Here is a 24,239-nt window from a genome sequence, read left to right on the forward strand (position 1 = left end):
ACCCTCAGTTCAAGTGCTACCATTTGCAAGAAGCCTTTCTCAATCCTCCCAGTTGCTTGTGCCTTCCCTTCAAAGGTTATTTTTCACCTGCTCTATATGCATTTTGTGCATAGCTATTTATGTTTTATGTATACCTATATGTGTACATGGAATGGTGTAATGGATAGAGTTCTAGACCTAGAGTCAGGAAGACATCTTCATGACACTTGTTGGCTGTGTGACCCTAGGCAAGTCCCTTAATCTTCTTTGTCTTAGTTTCTTCATCTGTCAGATAAGTTGGAGAAGGAAATGGCAAACTACTTCAGTATCTGCCAAGAAAACCCCAAATGGGGTCACAAAGAGTAAGATATGACTAAACAACAACAACCAATATGTGTGTGCAGGCTATTTCTCTCATTAGAATGTAAGCTCCTTAACATCAGGACCTATTTCACTCTCACAATGCCTGGAACATAGTGAGTGCTTAATATATACTTGATTGATTGACTGGAACATGAAAGGGTGGCATGGGAAAGGATAGTGTCAGTGGCAATATTGGAGGTGTCAGTCTTCATAATGAACTATTTCTGCTGATTGGGGAAGGGCTGAAACAGATGGGTTCCTTAGTTTACTAAATGTATCTGTTACCTCCAGTGATTACTCTGATATCTTAGGGGGCTATACTGTCACTAAGAGTTGCTATTAGGGCAATGAACTTGAGGAAATGAGATAGTGCCCCAGGAAACTAAGGAAAGTCGACAAATATTTCTTGAAGGCTAGGATTTCCACTGAAGTACAATCTCTACTTCTCATGAATTTCTGTGATTCACCATCCTATTCTTTGTCCCCATGAGCTCCATCAGCTTCCTTACCAAATTGGCACTTCTCAGATTTTACAAAGAGTTCATTCTAGGACAGATGATGCAAGATGATTCAAAATAATTTAATATGTTGTGTAAAATCCCAGGAAAAATGAGAATATGATTAAGATTTGTCTCCATACCTGACCTAGTAAGTATTCATGAAACTTTGAATGAATGAATATATTTATTAATAAGCATTTATTACTTTGTACCAGGCACTGTACTAAATGATGGAGAAACAAATAACAAATAGAGTCTCTGCCCTCAAGGAGCTTTTTAAAAAGGAAAGAAAGCATCAATAAAGGAATGGTGGCCAAGGAGGTACAATTTGATCTGGCAAGTCACTAGGATGATAACTGAGAAGTTATTAGAGCTATGTATGACTTTCAATAAGAAACCAGAAGCACAAGGATATGCATCATTTATGATGGAATACTACTGTGCTGTAAGAAATGATGAGTTGGTTCATTTTAGAAAAAAATGGAAAGACTTACATAATATAATAAAGAGTGAAATGAGTAGAACTAAGAGAACATTGTATATGGTAAAAAGCTATATTGTTCAAAGAATAACTGTGAATGACTAAGTTATTTTGAGTATTATAAATACTCAAATCAACTACAAAGAACCCATGATGGGTTGGAGGCTACCTACCTCCAGAGAAAAAAGTTGATAAATAGAATTATATATAGTATAGTTTCAGAAAATTTGCTGAAGTGGAGATAGCAACAAAAGGAAGTTTCTTCTTATATTCCCAAAATAATTTTCTTGAAGCAATCTTCAAAAATCATGAAATTATAATTTTTAATAAAAATTTCAGTCCAAAAATCATGGCTATATGTCTCCTGCTGCCAAGTGATGACAAACTATTTCATTTAAGTTACATTTAGTGGCTGACATCCATTCCTAATTAAATATTAAAGGAATATTTATGGATTTGGTTATTAATAATAATCAAGAAAAACCTCATTTTCTTAGTTTGATTCAGAATATTAGGTTGAATATGACCAAGTTCAATTTTACTTTACTTCAGTAGAATAATGTGTTAATATCAAAAGAAGAAAAAGGAGAAGGAGAAAGATGAGGAAGTCTCTTCCACTAAAACCCAGGAAATGATTGAATTATGAAATAACACCAGTAATTCAATTCCCAGAACTAATGGGAATAGGGTGAATGGGGGGAATGGGGAATGGCTGCTTTAATGTTGAATTTCACAGATTCTCCACTCGGAGTCATGGTCTCCCAGGTTACTAGTCTGAACCAAAGCGGAACCAAATATCCATTGATTACTTCAAATATCACCAAGATCATAGTGGGTTTCAAAGATATTGAGATTATCATACAATGTCTTCGTTATCCCTAACTACTTGGTGAGATCTAAAAATTCATTGAGCATAACATCTATTCCTTTATTCAAGTCATTGATAAAAGTGTTAAACAGCACAGGACAAGCACAGATCCCTAGGGTACACCATTGGATATCTCCTGCCACATTAATGTTGAACCATTAGCAACTATTCTTTGAGTTTGGCCATCTAAAAAGTTTTGAATCTATCTTAATGTATTACTATCTAATCCACATATCTATATTTTCCTTACTATAATAGCATGAAATACATGATCAAAAGCTTTGATAAAGTCTACATGATATATGGAGAGATATAGATGTACATAGAAAACTATATCTATGTATGTATAGATATCTCTCATTTTTGTGCATGTATCTATATATGTTTGTATCCACAGCATTCTACTCATCTATCAGTTTAAGAATCATGTCAAGAAAGTAAATGATATTAACTTTTTTATGACATTCTTGATGAAGGAAGCAGAGAGAATAAGCATTAAGTGTCTATCATGTATCAGGCACTATGCTAAATACTTGATAAATATTAGCCCCTTTTATCCACTTAACAACCCTAGGATGTAGGTGCTATGATTATCCTTTGTTTTACAGTTGAAGAAATTGAGCCAAGGAGAGATGAAATAATTTGCTCAGAGACTTGATTTGAACTCAGGACTTTCTGATTACAAGTCAGTATACTATCTACTGTCCAACTTAGTTGCCATGGAAGCATGGATCCATGGTGAAGCTATCTTCTAGGCCACTGCACCCATCTTCTTGGAATGGGTTTTGTATCGCACCATCCTCCATCTCTGACTGTCCTTTGTGATTCCATACCCAATCCTTCCATCCACTGAAGTTGCCCCAGGAACAATTACATTCACTATGGCTCTAAATGTATTATGTTCAATAAAACTTAATCAATGGATTTGTCAAAATCCTTTATTACATATTTTGTGTGTCTCAATACTACTTTTCTCGTTATACATCAAAGCAATTTAAATTTAAAAATAGACCCAAAATGAAATCATATTGTGATTCTCCTGAGAATCATTTTTTAACAAAATAATACAAACATATTACTCAAGTGATCAATCATTCATTGTTTATTTACTGTCTTAGGTACTCTGGAAGTTGGAGGCAATATGATCCTCTGGACTTATGGAGTTTATGATCTGTCTTACATGGTCTAAATGAAGAGAAAGAACCAGTATACAAATGTAACAAGAACCATTGGAAGGATGAGGGAGGCTTAACCTATCTCAGGATTCAGTTCATATATGAAGACCAGATTCAGCCCTGGGGAGGCCTAGTCCCTAAGAAGAGAGGTCAGGCATTTTCTTAAGGGAGGTAGGTGGTGTAGTAAATGGAAGGCTGGAATTGGAGTCCAAAATACCTGAGTTAGAAGACTTTCTCAAAATTTATCAGTAGGACACTGAAAAAGTCATTTAATTTCTATCAACCTCAATTTCTTTATCTATAAAATGGGAATAATAATCATGTCTATATTACAGGTTTGTTGTGAGGATTTAATGTCTATATAAACAATCCATATAGGGGAGAAGCAAAATGATGAAATATATGTATATATGTATATATATATATATATATAAAATCCAACCTACATCATGTGGTAGGATGACCGTTCCATTTAATTAGTTCATACATCTATCTGGGCCAGATACTTTCAGTAGATGATGAGTTGAACTAAGAACTAAATAGAAAGAAGACTGTGAGGTAGACAGACATCATTTAGGAAATTATACAGTACTCTTAACAATCCCAAGCTGCTTCTCCATGCAAACACTAATCTATTTAACACACATATTCTCTTGGCAGTACTGTATGTTTGCAAATCTTTGAACACCACAATTTATGAGGAATCTTGGAACACCAATTAAATATTTCTTGCATGACCAAATGGAGATTAACCTTGCTGTATTGATGATTCTAAAGTGTGCCATCAATATTTAGCTACATTAATGCCATATCATCCTCTTTCCTTATTGCAGATGTAAAGTGAACATAAAAGTTTGTATAAAAATTAACTCATAAGTTATTGGACATAACGGATAATCAGGGTTTATCAGGGGTGATTCCTAATGTAAGGTTTTAAGTCAGTTCTTTTAGCTTCTTAGGTATAGGTCCCAAAATAGCTTCCTATTATTTCTTTAGTTTACCTAGAATTTCAACAATCAGCCTCAGACATTTATTGAAAAACTTAGTCCTCTTTCTGCATCTTTAACATTCCCTCTCCAACTAGTTTCTATTTAAAGGCCTATGCTACCTGTGAATGAGGCTTCTGGGTCTTCATTAAATAACCATATGCCTCCAGTATTCCATGTAATAATATCCAACTCCAAGATTATAATTAGCAACTTAGAACAGGGAGCCTCCAAGCTTTTCTTGCCTTTGTGTTTATATCCCCATAGCATATAGTGGAGCCCAGCACATAGCAGATGCTGAAAAATATGTTCACTGATTGATTGGTCATTTTATAGGAGTAGTGATAGTAGTTATGATATAACACTTATGATCTATATATTTCAACAAGATTTTTCTCCAAAAAATTCATTCATCATAATATATTATTTCTGTAGGCTCCATCTTTCTAGTCACCCAGCTTCAAGACTTTATAGTTACCCTCAACTCTTCCACCTAACTTCATTTCAAATTAGTTGCCAAACCATGTAAATTTACCTTGATAACACCCTCTCTCTGATCTGTGCTTCTTTTCATCTGAACTGTTGCCATAAACTCTTTTTTTTTTTTTTTGCGGGGCAATGAGTGTTAAGTGACTTGCCCAGGGTCACACAGCTAGTAAGTGTCAAGTGTCTGAGGTCAGATTTGAACTCAGCTCCTCCTGAATCCAGGGCTGGTGCTTTCTCCACTGTACTACCAGTTGCCCTCCATAAACTCCTTATTGGTCCTTCTACCTCTATTTTCTCCCCCTCTTTAACTCAACCTCCACACAGGTACAAATTGGTATTCTTAAATTACAAATCTATGTCAATACATTGTTCAAGAAACTTCAGTTGCTCCCTATTGCCTCTTGGATAAAATACAATGCCACTCTGCCTGGCATTTCACAGTGTGACTACAACCTCATTTCAGATTAATTTCCCATGACATGCATACATACTTGTTGCATAGCAAAATGTAAGCTCCTTGAATATCAGGATTGTTTCCTTTATTATCTTCCTCTTTCCACCCTTAGCACAGTGCCTTATACATAGTTGGTGTTTAACAAATGAATAAATAAATGAATGAAACATTTATTAAGTACTTACTATGTACAAAACACAGGGCTAGGGATATACACAGAAAAGTGAATGAACTCTTGAGGAGTTAATATTCTAATGGGCAAGACTATACATATGGAAAGTTTCAGCTACAAATCAAAGGAAAAGGTCCCAGGGCCTTTAGAGTTCAGTAGCAAAGAAGATAAGATAATATCTCTTCTTTAATGTCATTTTTACTGATGACATTATATCATTTCCTGATGTTGAGCCCCATGATTGTGCTGGCCTTTGGCCACATGCGCTTTCTTTTCTAGGTCTTCCGTAGTTATAGGTTACAGGAAGAGTTGTGAGACTGCATCTCTACAGGGGTTGCTTCCCAGAATGCTATCTGAGGGAACTATGCTAGAAGCATTGGCAATTCCAAGGCTCTTGGATTCAGTGTCTGAATTGGAGTTTGAGTGAAGATGGCAGTCAAGGTGGTGGTTAGCCTCACCTAATACATGCTACCTTCTGTCTATCCCTTAGGGTGCCTTGATGTTTCAACTAGGCTGACTTGCCTGCTCTGCAGGTGACAGAGGAACAATCAATCAATAAATATTTATTAAGCACCTATTTATCTGCCAGGAACTGTGCTAAGTGCTGGAGAGACAAAGAAAGGTAAAATACAGTCCTGCTCCTCTCAAAGAGCTCACAATCTGATGGGGCATGAGGGGGAGGAGAGAACAACATGAAAAAAAAAAAAAACTACAACAAACCTATGTACAAACAAGCTGCCATGGAGGAAGAAATTGCACTAACTCTCCATTCCAAAGTACCACCAATGGAGTTAGAACATTATGTAGCTCTTTAGACAAGATTATACCCATAAGAACACACAATATGCTCTCCAAGGGCAGCTAATATTAGACCACCTGACTTTATCACTGGCCTATAGTTTTCATTGCTAGAGAGCAATGCAGAGGAAACATTGGGAAATGAGCCGTCATTAGTCTGTCACTGAAACTGATATGACCGGAGCAAAGTCAGACTGAATTTGGAATGAATATCTGGATTCAAATCCAGTGTCTGCTACTTAACTAGCAGTGAGACATTGAGCAAAATATTTCATGGCTCTGAGCCTTAATTTTTGATCTCTAAGGTAGATTGGATTGATCTAAATGATCTTTAAGATTCCTTCCAGCTATAATATTCTGTGATCTAGGATTATAGATTATAAAGTCCTTGAGCAATATATTTCTCCTAAATCCCCAGTCCTGCATAAATATGTCACCATTATCCATGTAAGTGACTTTCAATCTTCTCATCCTAAATCTTGGGAAATAAATAGCAATATAACTGGTCAAAAAGGATTGTCAGAAGGTAAATCAAATTAGCCCTAACCTTGCTGGAGCTTATATATAATCACAGAAAGTATATGAGTTTATACCATGGTCCTATACAATTTTCAGGCACCTGAGATAATTGCAGATGTTTTGAACTTTTGTGTTACTGTTAATTAACACTGTATTACTATTCTACTAGAGCCTAGTCTGAGGATTCATTGGGTTGTGAATGTAATCCTGTGATCTTAAAGGATATATCAGTAGAGGGCAAACTATGGTAAATCTTGCCCAAGTGGAAAAGCTCTAAATGTAGGCTTTGGGATAAAATGAAAGTCTTCTGTAGGCCAGTCTAGTCAGGTTTGGAGGGGCTCGTCATTCTATTCAATAAATATTTATTAAGCACATACTATGTGAAAGGTAATTCATGCCAGGTTGGCTATAGGCTAGTGGATTTTTTTTTTCAGCTATAGCAGCTTGTGAAAACTACCTGAGGAAGGAGCTAGGTGGCACAGTGGATAAAGCACCTGCCCTGGATTCAGGGGGACCTGATTTCAAATGTGACCTTAGACACTTGACACTTACTAGCTGTGTGACCCTGGGCAAGTCACTTAACCCTCATTTTCCTGCAAAAAAAGAGAAGACTTACTAGTTATGTGGCCCTGGGCAAGTCACTTAACCCCAATTGCCTTACCAAAAAAAGAAAAGAAAAGAAAAGAAAAAACTGCCCGATAAGGGGAAGAAGGTTGCTAATCTATTTAAGTAGAGGGACCCAATCAGGTGAAATCACAGATCCTTGAATTCCTGAAGTATACCTTCATCACTATGCAGGTTATTATCATATGCATTTGACATAACAACAACAGCTTGTATCTCATTTGAACATTATAAGGGACTACAATATCCCCATTCTACACATTTTACACATTCATTACATATTACAATACCCCCAAATTACACATTTAGACATTATAATCTCAGAGAGGTAAAAGTAACCTGCCCAGGGTCACATAGCTAGTAAGTGTCAGCTAGGTGGACAGTGGACACAAGTGCTGGGTCTGGAGTCAAGAAGACCTGAGTTCAAATCAAGCCTTAAGCACTTACTAGCTGTGTGATTCTGGGCTAGGCACATATCCTCTGTCTCAATTTTCTCATCTGTGAATTGTTGAGATAATAATAATTAATATCTACCTCCCATGGTTGTTAGGAAGATCAAATGAGATAGTAATTGTAAAGTGCTTAGAACATAAGTGTTACATAAGGGTTAACTATGATGATAATAGTGTGTTTAAAAAGGACTTGAAGTAACCTCTTCCTGACTTTAAGTCCAGCCCCTAATTAGCTATATCACACTGACTTTCTAAATAACACAGGTGTTTATCCATATCTCAGCTTAAACCATGTCTTCCAAAGCATAAACTAAATATACATTTTTAACATGAGTTACATTTGGAGTGTATGGAGTTCAAGAACCACCGGAACCAGGAGAGAGGTCTAGTGCTTTGCGTCGGCCCGGGTGAACTGAACCATGCTGCTTAGGAGTGCCGGAAGCTGAAGGGGCGGGGTAGGGGTGTGGGGAGGAACAGCATGGCGGCGGAGCACGAGCTACCCAACGCTCTGCTGCCACAGGGGTCGCCGGAAACTAGTGGCCTTCCTGTATCAGTAGCCAGCCTGCATCCCCGCCACCCCCCACCCCCAGTCCTCTTGTCTGCTGCAGCCGTGGCTAGCAGCCCCACAACCTGCCTGAGGGTTGCGGACTGGCCCTTTAAACCACACGAACCAGCTGGCTGGGGCAATGGAGGACGTGAAATTGGAGTTTCCCACCCTACCACCATCCTAAGAAGATGGCGAGGATTGGACCTATCCCATGAGGTGAGAAATGCAGGAAATCTTACCTAGATTTGTTTTTGGGCCCATATTTTTCAGCTATGAAAAGCAAGCCACCTATCCTACAGAAACATGGAATAACCCATTTAATATGCATAAGACAAAACATGGAAGCAAACTTTATTAAACCAAACTTTCAACAATTATTTAGGTATTTGGTACTGGATATTGAAGATAATCTAGTTGAAAATATAATACCTTTTTTCTAATGATTAAAGTCTTTATTGATGGAAGTTTACAAACAGGAGGAAATGGTCTTGTCCATAGAAATGCAGGAATTTCAAGAAGTGCTGCCTTAGTTATTGCATACGTTATGGAAATATTTGGAGTGAAATACAAGGAGGTATTTACATATGTTCAAGAAAGAAGGTTCTGTATTAATCCCAATGCTGGATTTGCTCATCAGCTTCAGGAATATGAAGGCATTTATCTAGCAAAATTAACAATACAGATGATGTCATCACTGCAACTGGAAAGATTGTTATCTGTTCAATCTGGTACTACAGGCATCTTGAAAAATACACATGAAGAAGAAGAGGAGTTTGGAAATATGTAAGTTGCAGCTGCACAGAATGGATGATGGTACCTCAAACCAACATTATAGTGTTTGAATTCCTGTAGGGAAAAAATAATTAATAATGTAAAATGAGAAAAACAAGTAGCTTCTTTTTGATTACATGTTGCTTCAAAATGTCTTTCTCTGCCACTTGCTAAGCAACATTCTAAAAAAAATGATGGACTACTTGAATAGATGGCACTGATTGTTTTATTCTTTTTTTACACTACTGTTTTATTATAAAACAAAAATTTTGGACTTGCAAAGAAGTATTATTACAATAATGCATTTTTCATACTTAAAAATTTATTTTTTGTATGACATAAAGTTATTACTTTAAAATAAAACAACAAAAAAGAAGGACTAGAACCTCTGGTATGAGGGCTTGCTAAGAACTTTTCAGGGCTGCTCATCCATCTTTGGTATCTACCTGGTACTCAACTTTCAACTGTAGTTCCAAGAATCTGTAGTATGCATAGTAGCCACACTTTGGTAAACCATCTTGGCAGATAGGCTAAACCAGACTGAAGGTAACAGGCCTCAAACTCAATGGTGAGTTAGGAGGTTGTCTGCCCCAAGCATGTGAAGACTTCTCCAGTGGAATGGATAGATTAGAACAATTTGTTCCAATGACCATGAAAGTGGCTGAAGCAGGTGATGTGCAGTGCTTAGAGCTTAGTTGGACATCAAAGATACTGAGGTAATCCACTGCATCCTAGGCCATTGCCAATTGTCTTGACTTTTGTCTTGCTACTGGACTTCAAGGTCTCTGGAGGAAAGAGTGAGGCTAACAACTTTGTACAACTCTGCCTCGCTTAAATCTAATTCACTCATGAGTCTAGACATCACTCTGTGATGTCATCAGTGCTCTTTGAAAATGAAGGACATGACCCTGGGCAAGTCACTTAACCCCCATTGCCCCGCAAAAAAAAAAAAAAAGAAAGAAAATGAAGGACAAAGAACAACAATAACAATTATAACAGCTTAAGATGAAAAGTGGCAAATTACAGTTCAAATTTTTCGTCAGTGATGTGATGATTTCAAATATGGCCAAAAAATGCTGGAGAAGAAAGATTGGTCCAAGGGGAAGGGTCTAGGGGCTCAAGAACAAGGAGTCATGAAGCTGGATAAAGTTCAGATTTAAAACAACCAACTTGAGGTTGAAGCATCTTGAATCATGAAGACAACTGGCTTTCTCATCAAGATAAATTAAATCAGTTTCTTGTTGAACTGAGTAATTGCTATGGGGAAGGAGTATATTTCTTGACAATAAGGAAAAATAAATCTTTAGCACTGAAGGAAAGTGCAAGTCCTCTAAAACATGGGTTCTCTATATATGTATGTATGTATGTGTGTGTGTGTGTGTGTGTGTATGTATATATATATATATATATATATATATATATATATATTTGCAGGGCCCAGGGTCACACAGCTAGTAAGTGTCAATTGTCTGAGGTCAGATTTGAACTCAGATCCTCCTGAATCCAGGGATGGTGCTTTATCCACTGTACCACCTAGCTGTCCTCTCCATATATAAAATTTACAAAGGGAAAGGATCTTTTTTTCACAGAGAAAAACAGAACTGGATTGCATTTTTGGAAAAAGACCAAAAAGTGAGATTTACAAGTAGCTCTTCATCCTGTAAATTCACTGTGTTCCCCGAGGCCTTCCTTGCCCTGGAAATTCACCCCACTCCTGTGCTTCTCAACCCACTTAAAATTGACCCTAATGCTGTAGCCCTTCCTTTGATTGGTTAGTTCTTCATCTTTCTTTTTTTGGGGGGTGGGGGGAAGGGGGTGTGTCCAGGCCAGCTATGTCTTCATTTCTCTCTGGATTCTACTCTTCGGACTCCATATTTTCTCAATCCCAATCAGATATTTTGTCCCTCCTTCCCCCACTCACCCCTACCCATACATGTTTTCTTTGATGTATTGGTTTGTCATTACATGGGAAGTTCCTTGACGGCAAGGGAGTTAAAGCCTGTGAAATGTGTCATGAGAGGTTTTTTGACATAAAATGATCCCAGAGTCCTCCCTTCATGAGGCCTGGGGAAGGTGCTGAGCCTGAATCAAGCTAGGTAAGTGTAAAAAGAAGAAAAAGGGCTGAAAATAAAAAAGACAGTCATTTACTTCTGGGGATGTGTTTTAATAAGTTGATCTGAAGTGCTTGTATCTGCTTGGATGTTTAACTGAGATTTACTCAAGATAGAGGCTAATAAACTCCTAGAGCTTGGTGAGGAAACTGAGGCCTACAGAGATTAGTGTTATGTTTAAGGGCCCAGAGCAAAATAAAACCAGAGAAAGGACTTGAACCCAGACCTCCCAAGCCTCTCTTTTATATTTTTACCTCTTTCCCAGGTTGCTTTCCTTTTGAAGGCATGGGCTTTTTTATTATTGCTTTTTTGTCTCCAGCGCCTGGTACAGTGTACAGCACACAGGAATAGTTTAAGAAATGCTCATTGATTGTTTTCAGCTTTGCAAAACACTGTATCTTTAAAAAAAAGACCCTTTACCAAACACAAAAATTCTTTAAGAACAGTGATAGCAAATATGCCTAGATTCTATGAGAGAAGCTTGTGGGAAGGGTGGAAGAAGAGATAAGAGATTGAATTGAATAGGAAAAAGAAAATTGTGTACCTGATCTTCAGGGGGTCGGAGTAGTAAAATACACCTGGGGTTAAATTTGGGAAAGAGAAGTGTGGCAACATTTGAGAGAAACTGAAGAAAATTTGAAGGAGCATCATGTCCAGGCCCAGATTCTGGTTCGGATTCTACTTTGGGCTGCAAATAAGAGCAGAATCAAAGACAATTAGGGAGGATAGAAAATGTTAAGAAGGGTTAGAGAGTAGGATCTAAAGAAGGAAGGAGAATGACAGGAAAGAAAAGGAGAAGGTAGTTGGCAAGAAAAAGTAGGTGAGAAAAGTTAAGAATTAGCGAGTAAATTGATAGAGTAGTTTGATGAATGGGGTGGATTATTGAAAGAGATAGGAGGTTAATGTCAGGTGTAGTTGTCAACAGACACTGAGGAAAGGAAATGGGATTATCAGGTGATTAAGCATTGAAAATTAGCTGTACATATTTTAACTGCCTGCTTAGCTTGAAATATAAAATCTGCTTATAATTCTAAGAAAACAGGGCTGAAAGTCTTAACTCTTATAGAGAGATGGGGAAGTTGTGTAGTTCCTTTTACCAAGTGCATGGTATCTTCATTTCTACCACAGTTGACTGGCCATTTCATCTATTCCAAGGGTAGAATATTGTCCTTCTTGGAAGAAAACATGCAGGGACTTGAAGAATGCTTCTCCACATCCAAGGTTAGTAAGGAGGGAAACTTAAAGGAAATAGGGAAGGCTTTAGCATGGGGTGGGATTTTAAGTGGAAGAGGGGAAATAACTTTTACCAGAATGTTGCAGTAGAAGCATATGGTGGGGGGCAGCTAGGTGGTGCAGTGGATGGAGCACCGGCCCTGGAGTCAGGAGTACCTGAGTTCAAATCCGGCCTCAGACACCTAACACTTACTAGCTGTGTGACCCTGGGCAAGTCACTTAACCCCAATTGCCTCACTTAAAAAAAAAAAAGAAGAAGAAGAATATTGTGAAAAGAAGAAAGAGAAACAAAAGGACAGCTGCATACTTAAAAGTTAAATCCCAAAGACATCCCCAAAAGAAAAAAAGAGACCTATTTCTACAAAAATATTTATAGCTGTTCTTCTTGTGGTGGTTAAGAATTGGGGAAAAAAGGAATGCCTATCAATTAGGGAATGGCTAAACAAGTTGTGGTATATGATTGTGATGGAATATTATTGTGCTATAAGAAATGACAAGTAGTATGATTTCAGAAAGACTTGTATGAACTGATGTATAGTGAAGTGAGCAGAACCAGGAGAATGTTGTGCACGGTGATAGCCATACTCTTTGATGAAGTATAAATGACTTAACTATTCTCAACAATCCAGTGACCCAAGACAATGTCAAAGGACTAATACTATCCACCTCCAAAGAAAGAACTGATATTGATTGAACACCAACTGAAACATGCTATTTTCACTTTCTTTTTTCATTTTTTCCTTCTGTTCAAATTTTCTTATACAAAATTACTAATATGGTAATGTTATACATAAAAAAAATGCTTATAAAAATCTAATTGGAGGCTTTTCCTGAAGATTAAAAGGCTGAAGAAACCTCCTGTCCTTTAAAGAATGATATAGTATGGTCACAGAAGATATGAGGTGTCAGATCATCCAGCAAGTATCTGAGGAAGAAGACAAGAGTAGTAGCCGTTGGTGAGGCCCTGCTCAAGAGTGCTGAACCAGTTATTTGTGAACCTGAAAACAACTATATAGAGGAATGTTGGTTTCCTGGGGCACATATCCAAGACACAACAGAGAACATCTTAAGACTTATAAGTATGAAGGACAAGATATTTCTTGTTATTTCCATGGGCAAAAATATGATCCTAGAAAGAACCTAAAAAGTACTATAAATAATAATAAAGACTAGGCCAAGGAACTGAAGATCATTGAGGCACATGTTGTGTTTCCTCACTGCTTTATTACTCATGGAAGACAAGATTTGTAAAAGAGAAAAATTGGGGAATGAACAGACAGTGAAGAAGGTAGTGTTTGAGAATAGAATTTGTACTTCTAGGGTATGGAGTAATTAACCATGATCAATGGAAAAATTAATTAAATTTAAAATATATATTGCCTAGATTATGTCATGTATTTGATGGAAAGTCTATTTAACTGGCCTATCAGCATATCAATATTACAATCTCTAACTCAATTGATGACACATAGCTATATTTGTATCCATATCTATTTACAAATAGACACACACACACACACACACACACACACACACACACACACATATATATATATATATATGGACATGCCTACACATACAAAGTAAACCTAAATACACACATGTACAAATATGACCTGGGCCCAGAATGGAATGCAAAGAAAAGAAGATCAGACTGTAGTATATTTAGGAAACTAAACAGCTACCAGTATGAATAATCAGACTATTCACTGCCAAACAGACACACACATGCAAAACACATTTTTTTTATTTAGAATTTTCCCTAAGTTACATGTAAAAAAATTTTTTTACAATGTTTTTTTAAAACTTTGTGTTCCAAATTTTCTTCCTCCCTCCTTCTTAAACCCTCCCTAAGAAATCAAGCAATTCGATATAAGTCATACATGTGTAGTCATGCAAAACATCTTCACATTAGTCCGGTTGTGAAAGAAAATAGACAAAATAATTTTAGAAAGAGGAACTAAAAAATAAAATTATACTTCAATCTGTATTCAGATACATAAGTTCTTTCTCTTCTGATGGTTTGAATTTTTCATTCATCCTTCTGATAGCATCCTGCTCATCATTTCTTTCACACTTATTATTGCTAACTGTATTACCTTCCATCCTATTCCTTCCCCTTGATATTTACTCTTATTTTCTATCTTCTTTCATCCTATCCCTCCTCGAGAAATGCAAAACACTTTTAAAGTACTAGTATTCTCCTGATGATGCTAAAAATAATGAAATGTTATTTGTTCTTAGAAAAATGTATGTTTCAAGTAACCCTATGGACAATAAAAAGATGCAGAGTGGGTGTATTCAGACTTCAACATACTATTAGTCATGCCTTTTGTGTTAAAAAATGATATGAAAATTAACATCTCTGTGATCTATCAGATCAATATATCCAACTCTTGTCTGACTCCTTAGCTCCTGTTGCTCATTGCAATTTTGGATGTCCCATTGGCATCTCAAATATAACTTGTCTGAAACAGAACTTATACTTTTTCCCCCAAATCCACTCCTCTTGTAAACATCTGTGTTTCTGTCAAGGGCACCACCATCTCTTAAGCCAATCAGATTTGTACCTGGAATGATTCCTCACTCTCATTAACCCTGCTATTTCATCATTTCTATTTCTACATTACCCAAATATGCCTCCTTCTCTCCAGTCGCATGCTCACTATCAAAATTCAGAACTTTATCATTCTTTGCCTGTCCTATTACAGTTCCTTACTAATTGGTCTACCTGCCTCACATCTCTCCCTATTTCATTCTACATGCTACCAGAGTGATTTTTCTAAAGTACTTATCATTCCCTTATTCAACTCAACTCTACAGACTCTCTATTATATCCAGGCTCAAATACAGCTTACTCTGTTTGACATTTAAAGCTTTTGCTACCTATCCCATATCTACCTCTCCAATTTTATGACATATTACTCCCATTAATGAACCCTATGGTCTAGAAAACTGATTATTGGTTCTCGCTCCTTGTCTCATTTCTGTGCCTTTGCAGAAGTTGCACTGCCTCCCTATCTCCATCTCTTAGAATCCTTTCCTACCTTGAAAACACAATGCAAACAACATTCTATATGAAATCTTCCTTGATCCCTTCCTAAATCTAAGTGCCTTCCCCCAAATCATCTTGTATCTATTGGTTTTGTATATATTTTGTACATATTCACCCCCTTTGCCTATTAGTCTACCATTATTTGGCAATGCAAATGAGCCCCTCAAGTTTATTTGTTTTGAAATTGTAGGGGTCAAATTTAATATGGGGAGAGTTACTTGGGTGGCTCGCCAAATATTGGAGTTCAGAAAATAATGAGTGACCTCTGGGTCCAAAGCTTCCTCCCCATCCAGACTGCCTTTTTAGTTATTTCTCCCAAGTCAATAAGAAAGGAGCTTAACAGCCTCTTTTCCACAAACAAATCAGGTTTTATTTAATGGGAATAAATATATAACAAAGGTGAAATTAATAAACTCAAGGACAAGGGAAGAATAAAAAAGGAAAATGGATAATCTCCCTGGCTCTAGCAAGGGATGTCTCAAACCCAAACTCGCTTTCAGCTCAGCTAATTCAAAGGGCTGGATTTAACTCACCACCAGGGGTCTGTAATTTCTATGGAAATCAGCAGCCAGTCTCTAGTCTGCTCCAGATGCTCCTCCAAGGACAGAGAGAGACCAAGAGTGAGCTACTTCTTGTTGGGGTCCCTTTTTCTACCCTTTTCTCCCTCCCCCAAAGAGGAGGTCCTTTAAGTAGTGTGGCTGAGACTGGTTCCCTGTCAATGATGCAGTCCACAGCCTCTGAGGACACTCCTTCTCAGGCTTAGCCAAGTTTAAACTAGGTGGCTAAAAATATATATATATATAGTACAAGAAGCTTGGTGTCCTAGGGGATAGAGGTCTGGATCCAGAGTCACGAAGATCTGAGTTCAAATCCTGCTTCAGATACTAGCTGTGTGGTCCAGGACAAGTCACGTGATTTGACCTCCGTCTGCCTCAGTTTCCTCATCAGTAAAATGAGAATAATAATAGCCCCTACCTCCTAGGGTTATTGGGCATATAAAATATTTGTAACGCACTTTGAAAACCTCAAAGAATTATGTAAATATGAGCTCATATTGCAATAAATATCCAGGCAGGTGGCAGTGGAGGCCTATAGTAGGGTGGTGGCCACCAGAATAGAAAGGAAGGGATAGATTTAAGAAATGTAGCATGGACAGCTAGGTAGCACAGTAGATAAAGCACCAGCCCTGGATTCAGGAGGACCTCAGACACTTATTGGCTGTGTGACCCTGAGCAAGTCACTTAACCCTCATTGCCCCACAAAAAAAAAGAAAAGAAAGAAAGAAATGTAGCAGATAAAATTCAGGATATCTCATTCAAAATTTTAGCACTCTTCCCTCTTATTCTAATGAGGTTCTTGCTGCTTCTGTGCTAACAAGAGAGGGAAGACATGGTGTTTGGGTTGTTTATCCGGGGAAACATTCATTTCAGAAATAATTTTACTTTCCTAGGTCACATAAGACCTTTGACAAATGGAGAAAAAATACTCTCATCCACTAATCTAAGACAAACTTCCCTTCCCTTTGCTGTGTCTGTGTCTTAATTCTTCTCTCACTCGGCTGAGTTTTAAACTTTTTAACTGGCTGATTTCCCTCCATAGGGCCATTTTCGATACAAATTGCAGGAAGCATGCCATATCAAACAAAGCCCTGTTGTGCTGCATGCTAGAAAGCATCGTTTAGGGGGCTGCACGTTGTGACAGAGATGTGAAATATTTTCTTCATCAGGGCACCGCTCCTCAGAGGCACCTCACAGGAATGTATAAAAATCATTAAATTACACATGCCTCTTATTGTCTTTCCAGCTCCTCCCTCCCCCCGCCAAGGTGTTTTTTTAAAAAACTGTAGCACATGAAAAGAGTGTTATTTCTCTCTTTTTTCTTCTTTTTCTTTTTTTTTTTCTGGAGTGTTATTTCTGCATGACATTAGTGGCCATTAGTGTTCTGCATACATTATAAACATTCCACAAGGGTCATCCTGAACCCTGCCGTGCAAATTTTCATAAGGCGATTTATTCCTACCCAGTGGGCACTTAAACCTCCCTTGTGAATAGGAACAAAATGTGTTCGGGTAATAAATAGCCAAGAAAGCACTATAGCGGCTTCGCCCCTTATCCCTCCTTTGCACGCGTGGGAGTGCAAGCCCTTGGTAAATTCGACTCTAATTTTTCTCTTTTTTCTGATCCTTGTTCGGGGTGCCGCGGAGGCATGGAAAAAAGCAAAACTAAGCCAGATAGTCCTTTATTGGTTAACGAGACAGAGCCCAACAGGTTCAGTGACCTATTTTTGCTTTTGACAGTGCAAGTCAAAGTACTTAACTTCAATCACGATCTCATTTACAAAGCGCCCCCCCCAAAAAATAAAAAGCATGACAGCGAACACTAATATGATGGTAATTTCATATTGTTTCTGCTTATGAATTTGTCTTTCCCTTATTAATCATCCAATAAAGTACTGACATTGCAGAATCCTGACGTGGACCCACAAACCATGGACTAAGGACAGACAGTAGCACCCTACAGGAAGAAGCTACAGCAAAACTGGAGAAGCGCAAAGCTTTTATTAACACCAGAGGCCCATTAGAGTGCTCTCTGTTCACCTTCAGTGGAGCAATAAATGAAGAGAGCTTCACTGGAGAGGACTCCTACTGTCTTTGTGCTGGTAATGCACAGCCAAGCTGTAGTCATGTTGTAACGCCTGTAAGAAACAGATGTTCCGTCCCTGACAAATCTCCTTTCTTGATTTATTATTCATTTGCTCAAATCACAATGGAAAGTCTTTGGCCCATTAATTAAATTCCAAGCAAAATAAAATTTGCAGCAGAACTCATTACTGGTAAATGACTTTGACACTTCATCAGATTTGAAGGTAAAATAGGCGACTTTAGGAAGTTAAAGGTGGAGGGAGCCTAGGCCTTTTCTGCAACCACTGCAAGATGATAAAGATTGTGATGAAATTTTTATGTTAAGTACTGATCTTGGAAAGTTCAATTTTCTGTCTTTCCCCCATCCATAAGCTACTTTTGGGGTTCTTTGAAAAGTAAAGTCTAAAGGAGACACAGGCTTTATGCCCATGTGTGTTTCCATCTTTTGTTTTTTTAATTTAATAAATTTTTCCAAATACTATGGTGCATTTTTATAGGATGCAGAAAATTCCAATGCGTTATATGTTTGATGTATCAACCTTTGCATAAAAGGTCCAGGAGAAATCTAATAAGCCTTAACGACAGCATGATAAAAAGATGAAGAGGAGTCAAGAGAAATGGAGTCTAGATATCCTGAGCTCAGTTAAAACTTGGGTCCAAATAGCTAAAGAAATTGCCCCAAATTAAGCAATGATGTATTCATTGCAAAGCAAGCACAATTTATATCAGATCAATGCAAAGGAGGAGGATAAAGTAGATGCTTTCAGGCGAAGGGGAGGAATCATAGCATTCTATAAGAATAAAACCTGAATTGGAAATCAAAATCTCACAATGAAAATACATAATTAGTTAGATAGAAAGCATTGTTTGTCTGGGAGAATGAGGATACTTTCCTATTTTGTAACCCTATTGTCAAGGAATGAGTTTTCTTAATGATACTGTTTTTTAAAGGAATGATAGATGACACAAATGATTTTCTAAACCATTCTTGCTGATGGTTTCTTGAGGTATTTTTCAGTTTTACTTATTTATATAGGGAGGAAATGTTTTTTTTTTTTAGAGGCATCAGAATAGAAAGTGGTTCTTCAGTGGTTGAAAAATATGCATCAAATATTGCATTAAAAAAGAAACTGGTAATAAAGGATAATTTTCTCCACTAACATCAAGTTGAAATGTCTACAGAAAGACAAAATAAATGAAGCAAATGGGTCAAGAATTCTCCTTTGAAGTCCATCTGCTGGGATCAGGGACCTACTTGGATTTGTTTGAAGGAACACATGGAGAACTAATTGGAAATAGAGAGATGGTGGAAGCAATCAAAAATTTTACCATTCATTTTTGCTTTCTTAAGGATCATGGGATAAGACAGAATTGTGGAATGTACTTGGTACTCAATGGAAATGGTTGGTAAAAATAATCAAAGCATTAGGCAAATTTAGATGTATTTTTTAATGGAGAAGATCACAGAAAAGTACTTTTAAATTACTACATGATAAAAGTTCATTGAATACAATGAATACAATACATAACAAACTCTGAAATTGTGATCATGCAGATAGGGATCCAACTTAAGTTTCATTTTGAATAATCTATGTGCAAATGAATAGGGAGAAAAGGATCGTGTTGGGAAAAGGGGATACAAAACCTGCTTAAAAGAATGGTTTTTTCCTAGTACATTATAGTGTTTTTATATACAATTTGGAATGGTAATTATACATTTTTATTTTCTATTCATTAAATCAGAGTCTTACAGCTTCCGTTTACCAAAGTTTAATTTCTTCCAACTTTTGGAGATACCCTAAAGTCATACAATTACATTTTTAAAATATTCTATGACCCCAAATATTTCCACTAGGTGGCATAAAGGCTAGAATATGTGACTTGTAGTCAGTAAGGACTGGGTTCAAATTCCAATTTATGGCACATAAAAAAATTATTACTTTATGGTCAAATCTCATTTTGGGCCCAGTACTTATCTTGATGATCCAATTGCCACTTTCAACTCTAAATAAATTAGTGCTGCTCCAAATACCAAATTCTTTCCCCAAAGAAAAAAGCCATAGTATCTGAACGCTATAGTAGCATCATTGGCATTAGGGCATGACTTCCATGGTGACTGATTTGAAGGGGATAACACTCAGTTGGATATGTAAAAAATTCTGATGTTATTTTTTAAAAAATTCACATGACTTTGTATTCATACCTTTTTCCCCAAAATACTCAAAAGTATGGTGCCTGAATATATAGCCAGCTCTTTCTCTGCCAGCTAGTAATATGAAAATTTAGTGAACTTGCCCTCAGTGTCTATTTCCCTATCTACAAAAAATACTGATAATTCAATACTTCAATATATCTGTGATCTCACAAAAAAGGACATTTTCTATATCAAGATTGCAACCTACCCATTCCTTACATCCTTTATAATGCTTGCCCATGTCCTTCTGTAAATCTTTCATAAAGGATCTACCCAACATGCTACATTCCTTTCTCCAGATCTTTTAACATTTGATGGGTACCAATGTTGCACTTAGGGTATCAATTTGTGAGGTATGGCTATTTTCATAAAGAGCAGCAAATGATGAAAAATGAGGAAAAATGTTTTTGTGCAAAGGAAGAGATTCTTATTGATTATCAAACAATGGGGGTTATTGCCACCATTATAGATGAATATTCTTTTTTTTTAAAATGTATGAGGTTTTTTATTTTTTCCGTTACATGTAAAGATAGTTCTCAACTTTTGTTTATACATGCTTTACAATTTCAGATTTTTCTCCCTCCCTCCCCTCCCTCCCCCCTCCCCTAGACAGCAGGTAATCTGATATAGGTTATATCTATATATCTCTATACATATACATATATATATATACACATATATATATATACACATAATAACATTAATCCTATTTCTGCATTAATCCTGATAGATGAATATTCTAATGTCTATTATGATTAGAAAAATAATTGAGTTTTAATATTTACTGTTTAATATGTGAATGAAGGAACACAGCTTTCAGATGGGATTTTGTACTGTTTTGGAGAGAAAATGATATATAACACAGATGTAAGGGCTTGGAGCTCTGTATCAATAAGGTTCCTACAAGGGTGTACTCGATCTTGACCATAGCTATTGAAAGCATTGGTGGGAAGGAGAATGTGATCAGAGTCTATATGTATACTGTAATATGTTTTTATTATTTATCAATTTGTTTTAATATGTTAATAGCTATCATATTATTTGTTTTACCTTACTATTTAGTAAATAGTTGTTTAAAATCTAGAAGTGTCATTGTTATAAGTGACCTTCTCTTCGACTTGTCATAGAGAGTTGTCTAAAGTAGAGCTGTCAAATTCTCAGCCTACAGGCTTCCTTTCCTAAGTGCAACCCCTAAGAAATTAAAATATAATTGGAGGGGCAGTTAGGTGGCGCAGTGGATAAAGCACTGGCCCTGGATTCAGGAGTTCCTGAGTTCAAATCCGGCCTCAGACACTTGACACTTACTAGCTGTGTGACCCTGGGCAAGTCACTTAACCCCATTGCCCCGTTAAAAAAAAAAAAAAAAAAAAAAATATATATATATATATATATATATATATATATATATATATATAAAATTGGGAAATGTTTAACCAAATAAATCAAAATACAACATAGATCATGTTAATTTGTGGTTTCCTAAGTCATCCTGCTATACCAGCAGGGAACTCTTTCTGTCTGAGTGTGACACCACTGGTCTGGAGCACTGAAAGATTAAGCAACTTTCCCAGGGTCACACAGCCAGTGTGTATCAAAGGCAAGACCTGAACCCAGGTCTTCCTAGCTTCAAGGACAACTCTGTATCCACTCTACCATGCTGCCCCTATGCAGGAAAGACAAAAGTCAAATGTATTGCAACTGTTTCTGCTGAAATGAAAAAGCAAGGATCAGGGATCTGAAATTATTCTGGAACAAAATGAAGAGAGTGGAAGGAACTGACAAGAAAAGTATAGACATTAATGAAAAGATGACTGCACAAAATAGAAAGAAAAAAATTGAAGAATCTAAAGAGCCAAAGGTCAGCCAAAGAGATAGTAAGATCTCTAGCATATGGCAAGGGTGATTAATTGAGAGAAAATGTAGACATTGCTAAAAAAAATCAATGAATTCTTTTCCTTTATGTGCTCAGAAAGGAGTGGGGAACACAGATGCCAGATGCAGGTGAAAATAAAGAAAGAGGAAATGCTGAACTCAAATTTAGTATTCAGTACAACACTGAGGGAACAAGTAGAGATTAGAATATCCCGAGTGGGTGGTTTAGCCATTTATTAGTGGTCTTGGTGTTAACTGTGGAGCTCAGCTGGTTAGATCTGAGTGTTAATCAGGCCAGGGTCACTAGTTCTGTCTATTAACTTCATTCTGTAGCTACTGTCTGTCCTGTTCAAATGGACGTCAGAGAAAACTATACCATTGATCAAAAGCAGGGGGCAGTTGAAAAGAAATCGGTGGATCGATGTAAAACCACTCTGCTTGAGGAAAAGTAACTCAACACAGATGATCTTACTGGATCACCATGTTTTTAAATGAAAGGAAATGCAAAGAGGGGAAGCATGGGTTATGGCCTGGTATAATCTGCATTTTAACTATGCAGATTAATCAGTGGTTTGGGGTAGAGCAGACAAGTTGTTTAGATTTCTCTGATTGCAGTTCTATAACCAATGAAAAACAATGCAACAGGGTATGTGAGCTGATCCTGCTGTTCCAAACAGATGTTCATTTCAGAAACTTGGAAGTGGTTTTGAGGAATGGAAAGAAATTAGGGCCGTGTTGGGCTTTCTGGGCCATGAGGGGAAAATATGTATTTTCAGACCCCTTGTTTTAGAATGTTTCACCAGCAGTCAGCATTCATGCAGTATGCTGGAAAGTAAGATCAAGAATGAATGAAGACTAGCAAATATTTAGGGCCAGAAAAAAAAATCTCCCAGAAGTCCTTTCTGACCCAATTCTTGTCTAGGTCAAAAGTAGAAATGTTAATGCAGTTTTCATTTAACCCATAATGCATTTATATATGAGAAAATCTTCTAACTAAATAGAATTAATGTACCAGTTAGTGCTTGAAAAAACAAGGGTGGAATAGAGAAGGCATATGTAAACCTTGGGTTAAGAGAGCCAGTGCTATTCAACCTCAGCATGAAGGACTGAACTTAAAATATAGGTATTTGAATATTTCAGAGAGAGTGGTTATTGTGGCCTCTTCTCTAGAATATGATAAAGGCCCATTTTTTTCTTTGTCTCTTCAAGTAACCTCCATCTATAAGTACACTGAGGATCCATGAGGAATCCTTAACTTATGATGTTCATACAGAAATGGAGAGGATGATGTAGCAGCTTATTTGAACCTGAATATTCTGACTCCAGAGACAATACTTTTTCCACAGTATAGCTGTGGCTTTCCAAAAATTTCCTGGAAAAAAAGACCAATTAAAGAAGTCTTTCCTTGAGGGTCATTGTCTCCCCTTCATTGAAATTTTTCAAGAACTAGTTAGAAGACTTTTTCCTATTTTATAGAAGAGATTCACACTCAGAACTAGATGGCCTTGGAGGTTCCTTGAAACTTTAGAGTGCCTATGAGTGTAAACATACTGGAATTCCCATTAAATTCCACTGTGTGGCATAGGATTCATTCAATCCTATGTGTGGCATGCTGAAACCAACCTTTTAAAGTGGGAGGATTTCCTTATAGTTTATCTCTGTTCTCTCATCTGCTGGCCCAGTGTTTTATCTATTAGTCCAGTTCTCTTCCTCTTCCAAATCCTCTCCCATAAGTGCACATCTTTAGCCAGATCTATACAAAGTAAATCAACTTGGGTATTGAGATGAGACAGCACCAGATAATAGAATACAAGAAATGGAAGGTGTGGTCACAGACAATTAGACTGATAAATCCTCCCTATTAGCTCCTTCAAGTTAAGATGACTATCATTGTGGATTTTAAAAACTTATATGACACATCTGCAGCATATTTCTTAAAAAGAAGGTAAATATAATTC

General features: G+C 37.0%; 1 pseudogene; it reads left to right on the forward strand.

Annotated features, from left to right (window-relative positions):
• The first annotated feature begins 8,543 nt into the window (after positions 1-8,543).
• Positions 8,544-9,215, forward strand: LOC122752731 (annotated as a pseudogene).
• Positions 9,216-24,239: the final 15,024 nt, after the last annotated feature.

Source organism: Dromiciops gliroides, chromosome 4, assembly GCF_019393635.1.
Source record: "Dromiciops gliroides isolate mDroGli1 chromosome 4, mDroGli1.pri, whole genome shotgun sequence".
Lineage (NCBI taxonomy): Eukaryota > Metazoa > Chordata > Mammalia > Microbiotheria > Microbiotheriidae > Dromiciops > Dromiciops gliroides.